We start from the raw sequence: 12,945 nt of genomic DNA, 5'->3' as shown, positions 1-12,945 counted from the left end.
ATAAGCAAGAAAAAAGATAAATGCCTATCAATTACTATGTGCTTACATCATGCAATTGGCCATGCAATATACAAAAAACAAAGAGACCATCTTTGATATTACAAAACTTAAAACTAGTTGAGGTTGGCTGGGTGTGGTGGCTCAGACCTGTAATCCCAGCACTTTGGTAGGCCAAAGCAGGCCGATGGCTTGAGCCCAGATTTTGAAACCAGCCTAGGCAACATGGTAAAACCCCATCTCTACAAAAAACACACAAAAATTAGCCAGGGGTGGTGACACACTCCTGTAGTCCCAGCTACTCAGGAGGCTGAGGTGGGAGGATGACTTGAGCCCAGGAGGTGGACACTGTAGTGAGCTGTGATTGTGCCACTGCACTCCAGCCTAGGCAACAGAGTGAGATCCTGTCTCTATTAAAAACAAACAAAGAAAAAAAACAAGTTGAGGTTATGTAAAAGGAAATAATAAGAACTGATATATAATATGTTACTAACACATCTTTGGTACATTAATCGTATGAGAATTTCTGTTCTTATCTCCATTTTACAAATGAAGAATTTGTGTCTCAGATTATGAGTCTGAGAATGACAACACGAATCAATAGAAGATTATATTGACTACCATGTGATCTAGTTCTCTGTGGTTCACAGAATAATTGACATAGGATACCATAGGTGAGGCAGATCATTTAAGCCAGGATAATTCAGGCAAACATCGAAGAGGGAGAGATTACAATATTTTTCAGAAGAACCATAATTTCAATGAGACTGTACCATAATATGTAAAAAAAGATTAATATTAATTGTAGCCTTGTAGCCTTGTAATATTAATTGTAGCCTTGTAATTAATTGTAATTGTAGTCCCGGTTTCCTCTCCTGTGTCTTCTAATTTTTGGATGTTAGACTTTTGCCAATCATTAGTTCTGAGACTCGTTTGCTTTAACCATTATATCAGATGAAATGTCTGTATTACACTGATGTTATAAAAATTAAATAGGTAATATATTTAAAAATATTGCAATGTGAAAAAGAAAGAGCATGTTGAGGAAGGAAAAATATATAAAGTAAAGCTTGGAAGAAATAAGTGTAAAAAGTGAATATCACATGTTGAGGGCAGCACAAAGACAATAGCCCCAGTGAAGAATGAAGTGTATGCTCCCCCATTCTCTAATTTGCAAGAGGAACATTTACTGCATATTTTGATAAATGGATCAGTGTCTGTAACTCAGAACATGCAGAGACTATTGTGATTCAAGATGATGAGAGCTATCACAGTTAGATGCCTGGAAATAAAACTGCATGAGGGAACTAATCAGGATACACAGTTCCAAAAGGGGCAGTGATTGTGCCTTGTATTAATAGATGTGTAGATACTTTCTATATGATCAAGTGAGAAAATGTATTTCAGGCCATTGGAAAACAGAATGGTGAGACCCCATGGAAATGTGAGGGACTTCAAGAAGTTTAGTTTGTCAGAAAGGAAAGCCTTCTGGCAATGTGGCAGAATGTGATACAGAAAAGGTTAGCAAGACCCTGATTTTGAAGGGTAACCCATGCCATATTTGGGAGTATATAGTGAATATGAACTACAAGATGTGATTTCCATTTTTACAAGATATTTTGGGCAGACATGTACAGGATGAATTTTTAACTGTGAGAAAATGACTTAAAATGGGCTGGATAAATGATAGTAAGATCCTAAAATAAAGCAAGAAAATGGAGATGAGCTGGTGTTGAGAGAGATTTAGAAAAACTCAATTATACATTAACTTGGTGGCTCAATGAGCTCTGAGAATGAATAAGTAGAGTTTAAAAATATCTTTCAGGTTTCTGTTTTAGGATGCCTGGATAGTTTTTGGATGCTGGACAGACACTTGTAACCAAGTGTGAGGACATAATAGCTAGGAAACTTTGAGGCAGAGACAAATGAACTGAGCTTAGAAGTTAATTTTGGCCAGGCGCAGTGGCTCACGCCTGTAATCCCAGCACTTTGAGAGGCCGAGATGGGCGGATCAGCTGAGGTCAGGAGTTCAAGACCAGCCTGGCCAACATGGTGAAACCTGTCTCTACAAAAATACAAAAATTAGCCAGGCATGATGGCAGGTGCCAGGATCTTGGCCACTCCAAATGCTGAGGCAGAAGAATCTCTTGAACTCAGGAGTCAAAGGTTGGAGTGAGCCAAGATCATGCCATTGCACTACAGCCTGGGCAACAGAGTGAGACTCTGTCTCAAAAAATATATAAATAAATAAAAGATGGTAATTTTGAGGTTTCTACTGTTTCAACTGGAACTGGATCTGTTCCTTATGAGACAATAGTATGGAAAATATAAGTTTAAATGGTTTAGAAACCAGGTAGAATTAATATTTGAGGCAATAAGAATGAAGAGGCCAGCGGAATTTTCTTAGGGGCATCACATGTCATGAGAGAGATCTTAGTAGGATGAAATTGACAATACTGTCTTAGTGGCCACCATCCCCTCCCTCTCAAATAGGCACACACATACTAGTTCTTCATTCAGAACTCATGATCATGTGTTTCACACTAATTAAACAGAATGTGTCTTAATTATATATTAGCATTGGAGATATTACTATAAAACATCCACATTTATTATGCCACAACTCATAATTCACTGTGTTCCATAACTAAGGATTGTATAACTGAGATTTCTATAGCTCCACAGAGTTTATTTTCACGTGGTGGTCTAGCTCTTCTTACACATAGTTTAATGTTTTTATGAAATTCAAACAGCAGTTATTTTAATGACTTCAAAATGATGTACAAATCATACAGCTAATATGATGGGACCAAGATTTAAAATTAATTTTGAGAATAACAAAAACCTAAAGGCAAATTACTTTAATTAATTACTTTAATACTGTCTGTTACGATTTTGCAAGGAAAAACTGATGGTAGTTGGGAGGATTCTTAATTAATGTGCTTTTTTTTTTAATTAGCGTGTTTGAAATTTTGAGAGACTAAGCAAAAATAGAAACTATAGAAAGGCAGATGATGCAAATGGAAGGAAATAAAGTAATGCTACTGTGAGTGCAGGTCTTGACCAAAAAAACAAAACGACAATAAAAGCCATAACCTGATAATCTGCAAATGGATGCTTCAAATGATCACTATCCCACATGCATTAGGTGGGAAGACATGTTTAAATTTATTACTTATTGTTTAGCAGTGCCTGCTATGCACTAGTTCTAGGGAAAGCTTTCATTGTCTCCAATTTACCCTGGACTTTCAGAGGATTTAACTAATTTTTCTCAGTCCACCTACAGTGTAGCAGAAGAGCTGGAATTTCAGACTTTTATGTCTGTGGTTCCAAAGGCTTTCCTCCCTATTCTTCATCTAATGAAGACAGACTACATGTAAGGCACAAAGCAGAATAAGTAAAATAAAATGTGTATTACAAGAAAGGAAAGAGAATGAAATGAAGAAGATGGTGGAGAAAGAAAAAGATTGAGTGTCAAATTTTTCTTTCTTCAATTACAAAACAAACATCAATGACAGTAGGAAGTCACAACCTTTGACAAAAAAATACATGCATTCAGGCATATGTATAAATATATAATATGACTTACAGACACACAGACCCACAACATCACACGGAGTTCCTTTTTCTGCTTTATTTGTTTACCAGAGATTTGTCTCAAGAGTGATTCTGGAAATTGGCTGTGTCTAAAATGTTTCTATGTTCTTTAGTAAATGTTTCAAATTAATTCTGAAGGATTAAAAAAGATAGAATAAATTAGTCTCTGAGATAATTGTAATTTAAAAATAAGTTATTCTGTTTGTGTGGATATAATTATTGGCCAGAATTATTTATTTATTGGCCAGAATAATGTATTTCTTAACATTTTTATATCTCAAAATTTCAGTGGGTTTGCTAATAGTATTATGACTAGGGCCTTCCTTAGCCCATCCTCCTCCACTGTTATTCTCCTCATCTTCAGGAGCCATATATGACCTTGGCAAGAATTTGCAATTCTATCTTCTGGATGTGGCGGCATTCTATAGTATGTGACTAGAGATAGCAAGAAATAGTCCTCTGGAATATTCACACTGGGGAAGGGCACAATATGAGCTATAGGTAAAACTTTGCCGATGCTAGTAAAAACTATATATGTGTGTATATATATATATGTGTGTATATATATATATGTTGCTCCCTTGGATAGAAAGGGGGAAAAGGATAGCTTCTTCTTTGTGCTGTTCTTAACATCTTAATACGAAGAGCCCTAAACTGAATTTGTTCTCACAACTTGCCTTTTTTTCAGGGAGAAATAACTGACCAATTCTCAGTGACTCGGCAGCCCGTAGCTTACATCAAAATTTGTCTAATTTGTTTCCTATTGCAAATCAGTCTAGGTCTAAGTTTGAGGAACATCAGCCAGATTTTCTCTGATGCTGCTACCTATTGGATGCCTTCATCACTAAAGGTCCAAAACTAGACAGTCACAGGGACAAGAGAAGTTAGCCCAAAAAATAAATATTTATGATTTATGTTATTCCCTGGTCCATAATCTCATAGGAGAACACAGACTTACACATATCTAGGTTTAAACATTACAGCTAAATTTTCAATTGGTCATTAGTAACTGATAACAATCTCTATAAGTACTCACTTTCTTAATTGTCTCATTTCACCTTCACAATTATTATGTTAATCAAGTGAATAGGATGATATGAAAAGGAATGAACATATCCTCATCACACAAAGCAGAGGAAATCTATTAAATTAGGCAATTTGCAGCCAAAACAGTATATCTGAGAAAACACTCAGCTTATCATATTGATCAGCCCAGCCTTTTGTTTCTTAGCAGCCACCATCGCCTCCCTCTCAAATAGGCACACACATACTAGTTCCTCATTCAGAACTCATGACAATGTGTTTCACACTAATTAAACAAAATGTATCATAATTGTATATTGGCATTGGAGATATTACTATAAAACATCCAGAGCAATTGTCATCACTTGCCACAACTCATAATTCACCGTGTTCTGTAGCTAAGGATTGTATAACCTGGATTTTTATAGCCCCACAGACAGAGTTTATTTTGATGTGGTGATCTAGCTCTTCTTACACATGGTTTAATGTTTTTATGAAATTCAAATAGCAGTTATTTTAATGACTTCAAAATTATGCACTGATCATACAACTAATACGATGGGACCAAGATTCACGATTAAGTTTGGAGAATAACAAAAACCTAAAGGAAAATTACTTTAATAATGAGAAATTCACAGGGGAAAGAAGAATAAATAAACTAACATTTATTGAATTGCTACTGCATGCTTAACACTGGTTGAATGTTTTATATCCCTGTGATTTTTTGTTTTAATTGCCAAGTTCATTTCTGTCTCGGAAACTTAGCAATTGATTGTGATCATACGGCTGGACCCCTTCTCAGATCTTTAGATCTCTAATCCCACCCACTCCATGTGTGCCCAATATAAATAGGTATTATGCTCTCTATTCCAGTTTTTCCCACCCTAGCATGTCTTTAAACTTTATTCTCAGTGTTTTATAATGTTTAATTACGTTTGTGTCTGTTTGCCTACTATACATAGTTTGTCCCTACTGGCCCGTAAACTCCCAAAGTTATGGGACCCTCTACAACGTAGTCAGGACAAGCTTTGCTCAAATATGTCCTGAATGAATATTTCTGGACTATCAAATGCAACAATTATAACAATCTCATAGATAAACATTATAATTCACAGATGAGGAAACTGAGTGGTATAGAGTAAATAATTTCTCTAATTCTATCCATTATTTGCAAATAGTGTAAAATCACTGTTAATATGGGACTGCCTGGATTGAAATTCATTGCTTCCCAATATGATAAGGTCCATGGATATCATAGTACCCTTCGGCTCAGACCATAAAGGAGCCCCAAACTTTGTTAAATAATTAGAGAAAGAACAAGGAGACTCAAGGAGTTGAGGAGAAAACATTTTAAATACCTTGAATCCTGTGGGGTAGGGTGGAATCTGTAGCAGGATGACAAGCTCAGAGTTTGTCTTAACTTTAAGCAAAAGCAGAACTTCTCCGAGTCCAGTTGACTATCCAGTGGGGTTATCTGGTAGCATTATTTTTCCTTTTTTTCTCTACAAAATTGAATTATTGCAAATGTCAGGAGATTTCTGTTTTAACCAAGGCAAGGTGCAAGTCATTCATTGTTAATCAAATGGACACAGAAGTCAGTACAATTGGGAGAAAATTATGTTTTATGTCATGGAGAATTGGTATCTGATATTGATGTTCAAATGTCATCCTCCATTTGTGTGGCAGATGAAGAAATATATTCTTTTTCAATTTGGAGCCCTTGCTATCTTTTGGTCTCCAGAAAAGGGAAGCACAAATTATGCTTAACAAATTTAATCCTTCCCAAAGAAGATCTACTCCACATTAAAACTACTCTCAGATATGAATACATCTGAGAAAAATAAAATAGAAAAACACAAACAGAAACACAAAAGCATCTGGTATGAGTATACTTCAAAATAAATAGGAGAATAATTCTATTTGAGAAAAGTAAGATGGGCTACATTATCACCTAATGATTTCACATATAGAAATAAATGTTTTGAAGTAATTAAAATTTAAAGAAGGAAAATTCTAACAGAATAAATAAGAATAATTCTAAGGATAATCTATGCATTAACCAGGTTTAATTCATTTGTGTACAAACTATACCCAGCTGTATGCTCAGCCTCTGAACCCAAATATTCTATGCTAATCTCTCCTCTCTGTCAAGCATCAGATTTTGAATGACATGTTGGTCAGCTTGCATAATTTCCAAGTAGCTTTCAGTGGCTAAAACCTGCCCCATTAAAAGTCTACATTCATGGAAAAACCAGAGTTCACCCTCCTACTCCTCATAGTCACTACTCAGAAAAGAACAACTTAATTGGGTAGCTTTTGTGTTCCTCCTGTAGACTAAGTGGGATCATGGTTAGCTTCCTCTCACATCCCTTTTGCTTGCAATACTTACATAGCTGTCTTGTATTTGGCAGGGGGAAGAGGATATCTATTTCACCACCTCATGAGTCCTCTTTCTGTTTCTTGATGCTTGTTCTCTGAGCAATACAGATTGACCACTGATGATTTCTATGTGACTGATTTCTAAATGCAGACTCTCTTGTGGGAGGTATGTGCAAAACATGTGGATTTTCTTTGGGAGTTCTCCCAAGTACACACTTCTCTGAAGAAGAAAACTTGCTGCAGCAAGACTTCTTAAGTATGATACTAGTAGAGGTTTTAGGACAGCTACTTATTCTACAGTCCAATTGACCCACTAGAAAGCATTCAGTGTAGATCTACCAAATAAAAAGAAGGCAGGTTGATTGACTATCATGGTTTTGCTATTGTCTTCACACAATCACAGTAGATGCAAAGCTGATCAATACAGCTGCGGCTTCAGTTGGTCTTGTCCAACAGGAGGATGAGATACCAATCTTCTTTACATTGCAGGTACTCCCAGGTCCTACTAATGAGTTTCTCAGAACAACTTTCACTTGAATTTTTAGGAGAAAAAAAAAAAGCTTTTCTGCCAGCCTGGGAACACTCTTTGGTGTGAACATGTTTTGTTTTCATCTACAAAATCAGCAACACTACATGTTTAATGAATCCTACCATTGGGAAGGAATTGTATTAGTACACAGATGACATATGTGTAGGAGAAAATACAACATATCAGTGGGCAATTATTCATAAAGAATTACCAAAAAATTAGGAAGGTAAAAATTTAGAGGGAAAGGAAATTATGGCTTGAAAAACAGAGAAATTTTAGAGTGGGCAATATATTGACTCTGCTGTGAAAAAGCAAACTTCTCTCAAGAAAGTCAGTTCATTAAAGGCAGAGACAAATTTTCTGTAAATGGCCAAATAGTAAATATTTTAGACGTTATGGGCCACATATGGTCTCTGTCACATAGTATTTTTTTTCTACAGCCTTTACAAATGTAAAGAAAGATAATTCTTAGCTTAACAGCCCTACAAAAATAGGCAACAGATAGGATTTGGCATGTGGGCCAGTCATAGTTTGCAAATCTTGCCTTGCGAGAGAAGATATTTAAAGCTATCAGATGTATCATGTTTATCATAAGAGAAAAATATTTTGTTTGTTTTTTATAAAATTGATATTACATTCAAGTATGTTGGCATTATTGACACTCTAGTGGCAAATTTATTCTTCAATGAGACAGAGGGCGCATTGTTTAGAGCACACCCTTCCACGTTGTCTGATTCTGATTCTAACAGGAGCTTTGATAAACGTTGTGAGTTGTAGACATGCAAATGAATTATGTCAGCTAGAAGGACAACCTTATTGACCTTCCCACTCACCTGAAAACAAAACAGAAGCAAAAACAATATAGTTTTTTCTTCATTTACACATTTATTTTTAATATTTCTGCTCAATACATGCGTCTGTTTATGGCTTCTCCTCTTAGCCATCCGTAACATAACATTCTCTTTTGATTCATTGAAGCCTATGAAGAATAAATTTACTACCTGTAGTTTTCAGTGCCTACTATGAATAAAATAAACGTATTTTCAATAAAAAATCCTAATATGTCAATTGCTGTCACACCTAGCTTCTAAGTCTGGGGTTTATCTGAAAGAAAATTCTGAAGTTAAAAAGTACAAAAACAAAATTCTGGCATAATGCCCAGCTACACCTTAACTTATTTATTTTACTGACTTATTTTTTAACACTCTGCTTAGTGAAAGAAATGCCAGGTGGGCAGCAGTAGGGAAAGTGAATTGCTTTGGACTGAAATGGATTTCCTGCCTCTTCCCAAACACTACCTTCTACATTATCAGAAACAGTTAAATGTCCTTTTGTGTTTCATATCTATAGAACACTATGGAGTTAAACAAACTCAATAATCTGGATATTTGAGAAGTTTTTGTGTGTTTATGGGACTAGGCCAAGAGGCAGAGTGCTTTGGGAGAAGAATAGAGAAGAAAGTATAATAGGGCCTGTAAGTGACAGATTCCAGGGCCCATCCTGACTCTATATTGTGAGATTTGTTTGGAACCTAAGAGGTTTTGGGGTTTGTGAGAAAGGACTATATCTGCTGGTAATCCATATAGAATTAGTGCCTGGAAAAGCAGCCACACTGCCACTTTGCAATTTGGTAAACCTTAGCCTTGAAAGTCCTGAGAGGAGATCGTGCCCAGTAGCTATTCTTACCACTGCTCGAATCAGAGCTCACACATTTCTGTTACAGAGGGAACACAGTGTAGCATTTAAGAGCACAAAGTCTAGAATCAGACGTATTGCGTTTATACCTCAGTTCTAAGAACTGTATAGACAGACAATTGGCAACTCTGTATATAAAAATAGAACTCTGACCCATAATCAGCAGTCACCAGACTAGAAAGGCAAGCATGACCTCTGCAGCAAATGGTAAGGGAGGTAAAGCCATAACATCTGTAGCAATAAACCCCCAAAGGCCAGGACTTGATTAATAACAGACAGCATCCCTAATTTTTACTCCTGCTTCTGATGTGGGACCAACCAGAGAAAGGCAAATCTGTTTCCCAAACCATTCCCTTAGGATCTAGTTAGTCCACCTCCAGCTTCCCCATGCCAGCAGCCTCCAATCAGAGAATAGCTGAAACCTTCCCTTTTCTCCACTATAAGTCTTTACCACATTTTTGCCTGCCTTTGAGTCTACCAACTGAAAGGGATAGTGACTAACTCCCTTGTATTAGCAAGCTCTGTATAGCCTTGTTTTCTTGCAGGTGATCTTCTTTTATTTCTATATCTCCTCCACTTGCTAGCTATGCTACTCTGTGCTTATCATTAGTGAAAGACAAATGGCCTTACCTCATTGAAGCTTCCATCTAAAATTGTTCAAAACAGAAATTTGATTTCCACTACCTTCATTGCTGTATTACCACATTTATACACAAGTCTTAGCCACCCCAAACACCTATTTTGTTCCACAGTCATCTCCATTTCAGGAACTGACACAAAAGTTTCATAGATTATTTTAAAGCTCAACATTAAATTGTGCTTAATTTTCTTTAAAATACTTAAGCTAGACAAAGCAATACATTTCCGTGTTATGAGTTTTATTGCCTTCCCTCCATTCTTCAGTGGTGAGTTAGTATTTGGAAGTACTCTAAGTATATACACTTAATATACAATGTAGGTGGTTGGTTAGCATTTGAATGACTATCCAGAGACAACCAGTAAATTTTCCATTAGCAATGAAGACTTTGCTATTTAGTAGGGGAAATTAAAGATAACACCTTATTAATAAAAAATAATGTAGTTTAAAAATTCTGGATTGGCTAGGAATACTGTGCAGATATCCCTACTATTGGCTGAACCAGCTATAAGAATAGGTTTTGTCAGCAGCCTTTATCCAGGATATTCTTGGTTTGGAGTTTGTTTTGTTTTTTGGCCCCATGTGTAAAATGGTATGATTTAATTAATGTAATGTTACATAACTTCATTTATTAAAAGAAAAGTTGAACAGCTGTTCAGTTTATTCAAAGTTTTAAAAAATATTTCTTCTTATATTGAATAATATGCATTTAAAAATTTGACATTTCTATAAATATGCACAATTTCTTTATATACCTTAAACGGTAACTTTTTTACATATGTCAGTAGTATTTCCTTGTTATATAATTTTGTAGTTTGTCTTAGTTCAGCTATTCTTAGTAATAAGTACTTTTTGTCGTTTGTTTATTTTTTAGATCTTTCCATTGCTTCTGTGGTTAAAGCCTGAGGTATGTAAGGACAAATACAAATTGAAAATAAGAGTCTTACTTTTCTCTATTGAAAATAAGAGATTGTTCTCTGTTTCTTTTTCTTAGAGCATTTATTTTGAAAAATTGTAATTTTAAGTACTATCTCCTCTCTTTGAAACGTATATAACTTCTTTTGAAGACTATATAAAACTTTTGTCAGCTCTGTGACCTAGGAATGTGTTTCTCAAGGATCTGGGAGCCATTTCCTTTGAATGTAAGCAGTAAGAGAGGTAGCACCACACATCTCCCAGCTTCTGTGGGAGGATAGGATCCTAATTTCAGCAGGTTCCCAGCTCTAATTTGTAAAACCACCTCCGGCCATAACGATATGAGAAGGATGTTTTTCCTCTGGAAAGAGCTAGCTAACATAGATGGTTACCCCAATTATCAGGTAAAACTGGGATAAACTCTATGTGATAAATGGTGCTATTAACTCCTCTTACTTGAAAAGCAGTTAGTGTGTATCTTGAAGACATGTATGTAATGGGTTGTGTCTGTTTGATGCAAAAGGGTGAGATTTTTGTCTTTACAATTTATTGGCAGACTGTTTATGATGCACATCACATTCTGGATTAAAGTTTTTTAAATGGTAAGTGTTTTCTTTCTCTATCACCTTTGTACAAAGTATTTCTGGGTTGAAAGAAGATTTTGTTTTAATTATATTTCCCCAGGAAATAGGCAGCAGTGAGTAATTTATTATTAACTATGCAATTTTTGGCAATTGTGAATAAGCTCTGTTTTTTATTGTGGTTTTGTAATAATCACTAATGAATAATTACTAACATATAACAATGTTGTTGATTTCTGGATGGTAATCTAGTATCTACCAATATTGGCGAGCTGCGTAATCACCTTTCCTACCAATATTTTTATAGGGTCTCTTTCTTAATAGTAATATTATTTAAAATATTAGTGTGTTCTTAGGGTGACTGCAAAAGAAACTAATGTCTATATAAAATTATATTTTGTTAAAACACTTTTAAGGACAATATGAAATGACACAAAGTTGGGCAACATGTTCTTTCAGAATCATATGGAACTTTTAATGCCCTATCCCTCTTAGTCATTATTTATTTGTTTCTTGTTAGGCTTGCTAAATTTTGATGTATTTGAAATCATTTTTCCCATTGCCTTCATATGTGAACATGGACTGTACAGGGGATAGAATTTTTGTATAACTGTATCCTCAAAACCCTGTAGGATTTCTCCATTGAGATCAACTACTCTGACAGCAGATCCTATATTTAATACATAGTGGCGACCCCAGGGTTTGACTATGGCTGTCCCTGGCTCTTAGCAAACTCTTAGTAAATATTTGTTCAGTCTTCAGTGAAAGACTTGGTATTTCTGCTAGTCCCAAGATTAAAATTTACTATGGTATGGAGAAGCTATAAGAGAGACAGTTGGCAGGTACCCAAGACATCTTCTAACAACATGGTTCAATAAAGACTTGATAGCTTTGAAATACAGTGAAAGTATTGCTGCTGGAGTTAAAAAAAAAAATAAAGCACATCGAAATGCAAACAAACACAAAAATGCTGGACAAATATTGGCCTGGGTTGGCTGTGATATTATAAATAAAATTTAAGCAAAGCTAGGTACGTTGTTTACACATGCTTCAAGATTCTGTCCAAGCCTATGATTTGATGCTTATCATCACCGAATATGTATCATTCTGCTATTGCTAAAGGATTTATTTTATTTCAAAAGAAAATTTTATTCACGTATATTCAGCCCTTATAGTTTGCTTCCTTTGACATATGGCAGCCTACAAATAGCAGCAAGTTTTTATGTTTGATACTGAATTTTTGTAAGGATTATAATCTGCTTTTTAAGGTAGTGCATGCTTTGGGCTTTACCCCAAACTGAAGCTTAATCATATTTAGAACAATGATCTGGATATTAATGAGAATAATATATACCAAAATGTGTACATTGAAGTTAATAAAATGTATTTGGATATTCACATTATATCAGGCTACTCTAAGCAACCTAATATTATAGCTATTTAGTCAGGACTATATATAGCATAAAATATATTTAATTATTTAAGATCAATCTGACTAATGACCATGTGTTCTTCTGCTTAGTGTAATTTATTCAGGGTTTCAGAGAGGGCTGTGGTTTCTAAAAACAAAATAAAACCAACCAACCAACCAA

At 35.3% G+C, this 12,945-nt stretch overlaps 1 long non-coding RNA gene across 1 annotated transcript in view; it reads left to right on the top strand.

Moving 5' to 3' along the window:
- LOC117979197 (uncharacterized) overlaps positions 1–12,945 on the top strand; it is a 154,876-nt gene that overhangs the window by 27,979 nt on the left and 113,952 nt on the right. The window contains exons 2-3 of the long non-coding RNA XR_008624326.1: positions 10,732–10,764; positions 11,329–11,374. This is a non-coding gene — a long non-coding RNA (uncharacterized LOC117979197). The remainder of the gene's footprint in view (positions 1–10,731; positions 10,765–11,328; positions 11,375–12,945) is intronic.

This window comes from Pan paniscus, chromosome 12, assembly GCF_029289425.2.
Source record: "Pan paniscus chromosome 12, NHGRI_mPanPan1-v2.0_pri, whole genome shotgun sequence".
NCBI classification, from domain to species: Eukaryota; Metazoa; Chordata; class Mammalia; order Primates; family Hominidae; genus Pan; species Pan paniscus.
Note: the sequence above shows the minus strand (reverse complement) of the source record. Positions and strands in the feature narration are given on the sequence as shown.